A 6,587-nucleotide genomic window follows, 5' to 3' on the forward strand; every position below is an offset into this window, starting at 1 on the left:
GAAAGTTATGACCAACCTAGATAGCATATTCAAAAGCAGAGACATTACTTTGCCAACAAAGGTCCATCTAGTCAAGGCTATGGTTTTTCCAGTGGTAATGTATGGATGTGAGAGTTGGACTGTGAAGAAAGCTGAGCGCTGAAGAATTGATGCTTTTGAACTGTGGTGTTGGAGAAGACTCTTGAGAGTCGCTTGGACTGCAAGGAGATCCAACCAGTCCATTCTAAAGGAGATCAGTCCTGGGTGTTCTTTGGAAGAAATGATGCTAAAGCTGAAACTCCAGTCCTTTGGTCACCTCATGCGAAGAGTTGACTTATTGGAAGAGACTCTGATGCTGGGAGGGATTGGGGGCAGGAGGAGAAGGGGACGACAGAGGATGAGATCGCTGGATGGCATCACTGACTCGATGGACGTGAGTTTAAGTGAACTCCGGTAGTTGGTGATGGACAGGGAGGCCTGGCGTGCTGCAATTCATGGGGTCACAAAGAGTCGGACACTACTGAGTGATTGAACTGACTGATGGCTGATTCATGTTGAGGTTTGACAGAAAACAACGAAATTCTTTAAAGCAATTATCCTTCAATTAAAAAATAAATTTAAAAAAATCTAATGAAAAGTACTAAACTTTGGGATTGGCTGAAATTTTTAAAGCCAAGGTAGTTTCTTTTATGTCCTTAGGCTGTTCCCAGGGGCACCAGATGGTAGTTATTGCTTCTTTAGCTCCAGAGAAATTTATTTACCGTTAGTAAACAGAGTTTTTGCTCTGGTTTTAAAAAGAGGTGGGCTGAGACTTTGAAAAAAGGTCACTTTAGAAAAATTATGTAGCCTCTCTGAGCTTCAATTCAGTTCAGTCGCTCAGTCGTGTCTGACTCTTTGCAACCCCATGAACTGCAGCACGCCAGGCCTCCCTGTCTATCACCAACTCCCAGAGTCCACCCAAACCCATGTCCATTGAGTCGGTGATGCCATCTAACCATCTCATCTTCTGTCGTCCCCTTCTCCTCCTGCCCTTAATCTTTCCCAGCATCAGGATATTTTCAAATGAGTCAGCTTTTCGCATCAGGTGGCCAAAGTATTGGAGTTTCAGTGTCAACATCAGTCCTTCCAATGAACACCCAGGACTGATCTCCTTTAGGATGGACTGGTTGGATCTCCTTTGGACTCTCAAGAGTCTTCTCCAACACCACATTTCAAAAGCATCAATTCTTCGGCACTCAGCTTTCTTTATAGTCCAACTCTCAAATCCATACATGACTACTGGAAAAATCATAGCCTTGACTAGATGGACCTTTGTTGACAAAGTAATGTCTCTGCTTTTGAATATGCTATCTAGGTTGGTCATAACTTTCCTTCCAAGGAGTAAGTGTCTTTTTATTTCATGGTTGCAATCACCATCTGCACCGTCTGCAGATTTTGGAGACCAAGAAAATAAAGTCAGCCACGGTTTCCACTGTTTCCCCAACTATTTGCCATGAAGTGATGGGACTGAATGCCATGATCTTAGTTTTCTGAATGTTGAGCTTTAAGCCAACTTTTTCACTCTCTTCTTTCACTTTCATCAAGGGGCTCTTTAGTTCCTCTTCCCTTTCTGCCAAAAGGGTGGTGTCGTCTGCATATCTGAGGTTATGGATATTTCTCCTGGAAATCTTGATTCCAGCTTGTGCTTCTTCCAGTCCAGTTTCCTCATATGTACAAATCAATCCCTGGGTCAGGAAGATCCCCTGGAGGAAGAAATGGCAACCCGCTCCAATATTCTTGCCTGGAGAATGCCACAGACAGAGGAGCCAGGCGGGCTATAGTCCATATAATCGGACACGACTGAAGTAACTTAGCACATAGGCACGAACGCACAGAAACCTACTTCACAAACTGTTATTCAAGTGGCTAACATATAGCCTGGCACTTGTAATGCATAAAAGTCTGTTCTTTTTATTATAACTAAGAGATATCTGCAAAAAAAACATCCCAGAAATCCCTAAGAGAGAAAATGTAGGTCATGTATTTAGTAGCCTAAAACAAGAACCACAAAAAAGTAGGTGAAAAAAAGTGAGAGGGACTTCCCTGGTGGACCGGTGGGCTAAGACTACAGGCCCCAAGTGTAGGCGGCCTGTGTTCAATCCCTAGTTGGGGAACTAGATCCCACATACTGCAACTAAGAGTTCATATGCTGCAACTAAAGAGCCTGCGTGCAGGATCTTTTCTTGCATGCAGGATCATTTATTTGCATGCAGCGAAATAAATAAATATGAAAGAGAGAAAGAAAAAGAGAGAGGGCTCATTGCTTAATCAAACAATATTTAGTGAATGCCCCAACAGTATCTGTGCCCAAGGAATATTCTTTCCCCAGACTTCCCAGGGCTCTATCTTTCTCATTTTTAAGGTCTTATCTCAAATATGACCCTCTCATGGAGTCCCTGCAGACAACTATAACCAAAAGAACAACCCCTCACTTACACAATATCCTAGCCCATCTTTTTTGTAGCACTTATAAAGACTTGAAATTATCTAAATTATTTGCATTCATATCTACTGTCTGCTTTTCCAAATATAAACCCTTCAAGGACAAAGACTAGATCTCTTTTGTTTATGACTACATCCCCCAAAATTTTGTTCAGCAGTGAATGAGATGCAAACTCTCAGCCATAATAAGTTCAGCAGTGACTAAGACTTCCGTGCTTTAAACTACAGAAGCCCCTGAAGAAATGCTAAGCCATTTCTGCCCTAAAGAGTCCATAAAAACAAAAACATATAAGATAAAAAATAACAACAAGTATACACTGCCAGTTGAAAGTATATTTTAACAGTCTCCTGGTTTTTAAAGATTTCATTCTTCTGAAAAGATGCAGAGCACCTCCTTCAACCATCCCATTACCTCTTTCTCTGCTTCTCTTCAACCTTTGCACCCTTTGTCCACCATCATGCTGATCTGTTTTATATTTATATTATATTTTATATCTGTTCTATATTTTTTCTTCTGCCTGAAAATAAAAAAGTCTGGAGGGCTGAGGAACTGTAATCAAAAAGTTGAAGAAGTGAGGCACATTGAAATGACCAATATACCTGCAGAGAAGAAATGTACACAAAAAGCATTGTTCTTCTTAGTTTTTGGTGACACATGATTAGTGCTATCTTGCTGTAAACACATTAAGTTTCACTCCTTCCTTGAGTCATTCAGTAAACTCACAGATGGACCGACCCATAAATAATTTTACAGATGGGGACCTTTAAGTGTAGAAACATAGAACAACAGTATTAGCTATACAAATACTTTTGCATGATTATAAACTCTCCAATATTTTAAATTATTACTTTTAGAAATTATTTATTAGAAATGAATTTACTAGCTCAAAAATTGTGACTCAAAATACAATGTTGTCAAACTGCTTTCCAAAATGTTGTCAGGGTTGAGTTAATTTACTCAAGGTCACTCAGTTAGCAGTTGGTTGAAATAGGATTTGAGTTTCCTGTTCAAAAGATTTTCCTGTTTCCAAAAGCCTACACTCTCAACCTCTGTGCCATGCTGCTTAAATGCAAAAAATATAAAATGTCCTTTAAGGAGGAAGAAAATACAAGTATGCACCTCCTGAAGGAAGGTAAATATCTCATTCATTTTTCTACCCACATAGTAAAGTATGTGGCACAAAGGAGAAACTCACCAAATATTCCATGAACTAATTGAAAAAAATATTTGTAAAGTAACACTGAAATGAAGTTTCAAAATTTGGGAGAAAGTTGATCTGTGCATTAAAATATTTGCCTAGATTTTTAAGGAAAACCATAAAAATCTTATCTACAAAGGGGCAACTGAACAAAAAGGACTAGAGTCCCCACTGGATATCACTGTTGTTATGTTGATGTTATTGGTATTCTTCATAAAATGCTATAAGAAAATAAAAATCTGTCCCTTCCTATCCTTTCCCTGCCATCTGCCTTTCTCCCAAGAGCTCCACAGTTCCCACACCAGCTCTGCAATGGAGACAGTAAGAATTTTCCCATATTTGAAATCACTCTTCTCAGGAGTATAGTGAATTGTCAGGGATCAAACATTGTAAGCAGCAGCCTCCTTTAACTCGTGAATCCCCAGTTTCAGTCCAGTTATCTTTACTGTTTGTTCAGAGATACTCCAAACCCCATCTTTACCTGCCTCTTCTCTCTTTGTTGCCACCTGATCTCTAGTTCAGCACTACAGGCTCAAGCCTTGGCAAAGATACACTTAGCAACGACTCCCTTTGCCAAGGGGAAACTGAGCTCCATCGTGGTAGACTATTATCATTTTAGCTTCAAAACGGAATTTGTAAAACCCTGAGTTGCCACGATCTTTTAGCTTTTTATGTTGTGTTAGGGTATACGGGCTTCCCAGGTGTGGCTAGTGATAAAGAATCCACCTACCAATGCAGGAGACGTAAGAGATATGGGTTAGGAAGATCCCCTGAAGAAGGGAATGGCAATCCACTCCAGTATTTTCGCCTGAAAAATTCCATGTACAGAGGAGCCTGGCAGGCTACATCCACAGGGTCACAGTCGGACAGGACTGAAGTGACTTAGCACGCATGCATGCACAGCCGATGAACAACGCTGTGGTTGTTTCAGATGAACAGCGAAGGGACTCAGCCATACATATACATGTATCCATTCTCCCATTCTCCCCCAAACCTCCCCCCTCCCCATCAACCAAGCTGGCACATAACAGTGAGTAGATAAAGTTCCATATGCCGTACAATGGATCTTTGTTGGTTGTCCATTTTGAATATAGCCGTGTGTACATGACCTTCCCGAACTCCCTAACTGTCCCTTCCCCCAGCAACCATAAGTTTGTTTTCTAAGTCTGTGAGTCTCTTTCTGCTTTGTGAGTTCATTTGTGTCATTTCCTTTTAGATTCCACATATAAGGGATGTTATATGATATATCTCCTTCTCTGATCTTGCTTGGAGCCATCTTGTATGAGAGAAGTGCCTGTGTCAGTTGAAAGCCAGGGGCTTAAACCCTAAAGAAGAGAGCAGAAGCTGCTAGGGATGCTCTAAACTTTGACAGCTTTATTTCTCTAATAAAGTGGGGTGCAGCTAAGTTCAGAGATGGTGTGTGGCTTGCCCAGCTTTTGCATGGCAGAATTGGGACTCTGTCCCAGTTCCCCTGCCCTTGGATTTTTCCACTACTCAGCAGTTGCCACCAGAGAGCTGAGCTAGGTGAACTCCTAAATCTTTTAGTATTAATATATTTTACTTAGTTTCCTTTTTAAAGATTTTATTCTTCACAGCATACTGCATTTTTTTAATGCCATAGACTCATTTTTTAAGATATTTTTGATGTGAACCATTTTTTAAAGTCTTTATTGAATCCATTACAATATCATTTCTGTTTAAACATTATGATTTGGACATTAATAAATGGTTTTCTATTTAAATAGTTTCACCCTTTTAATATTGGTCTCTGAATTTATTAATCCCCTTCCTTCTCTATAAATTTTGCATTTCTCCTTTTCAATACCCTTGCCTTCTTATGGCCAAGAAAGGTAAAACTAAGCCTATTTGCCACTCCATTTCAATCATTAGCTACTATGAGAACCATTAAAACTATATTTGAATAAGTCCCAGAATCTGTTACTCAAAGGCCATTCATTCATTCAACAAACATTTATTATGGAGAGTATTTGTCTTCAGTTAATATAAATAAATTGCCTATTTTATGAAATATGACATAATATTAACTTTAGGCTTAAAATTTTGTGTCAAGAATATGTAAAAGTGTTTTGATTTTAGTAATCATGTCACAACATATATATGCAGCAAATCACCACACTGTCACCTTAAATATATATACTTTTTATCTGTCAGTTATACTTCAATAAAGCTGGGGAAGAAAACATAAAAGTTTTTAAGGAGTTGTGTAAAATCAAATCCAGCTAATTTTACGTTCTACTATTGCCCTGCTGAACTAAAAAACATTATCAAGTGAAGACCTGCACTTCCCTGGTGGCTCAGGATCCCACATACCACAGCACAGAGCAACTAAGCCAATGGTGGTGGTTTAGTCGCTAAGTCATGTCCGACTCTGCAATCTCACGGACTGTAGCCCACCAGGCTCCTCTGTCTGTGGGATTCTCCAAGCAAGAATACTGGAGCAGGTTGCGGTCTCCTTCTCCAGGGGGATCTTCTCCACCCAGAGATTGTACCCGGGTCTCCTGCATTGCAGGCAGATTCTTTACCAAGCCCATATGTGGCAACTACTGAGCCTGTGTTCTAGAGCCCAAGATTAGCAACTACGGAAGCCCGTAGGCCTTAGAGCCCGTGTTCCACAACAAGAGAAACCACCTCAGTGAGAAGCCCATGCACCGCAACTAAAAGAATAGCTACCACTCATGACACTAGAGAAAAGCCCACTGAGCGATGAAGATACAGTACAGCCAAAAATAAATAAATAAATAAATAATTTTAAAGGGTGGATTAAAAAAAAAAGTGACAACCTATTTCATGCATTAATGTATCTAAAAATTTCAATAATTCTTTTTACTCCTTTAGTCAACTTATCTCTCACTTGGGCAAGTCACTTGACTTTATATTCATTATCTGGAAAGTAAGTAACAATTTTAC

The sequence above is a fragment of the Bison bison genome, unplaced genomic scaffold, assembly GCF_000754665.1.
Source record: "Bison bison bison isolate TAMUID 2011002044 unplaced genomic scaffold, Bison_UMD1.0 scf7180017864234, whole genome shotgun sequence".
NCBI classification, from domain to species: Eukaryota; Metazoa; Chordata; class Mammalia; order Artiodactyla; family Bovidae; genus Bison; species Bison bison.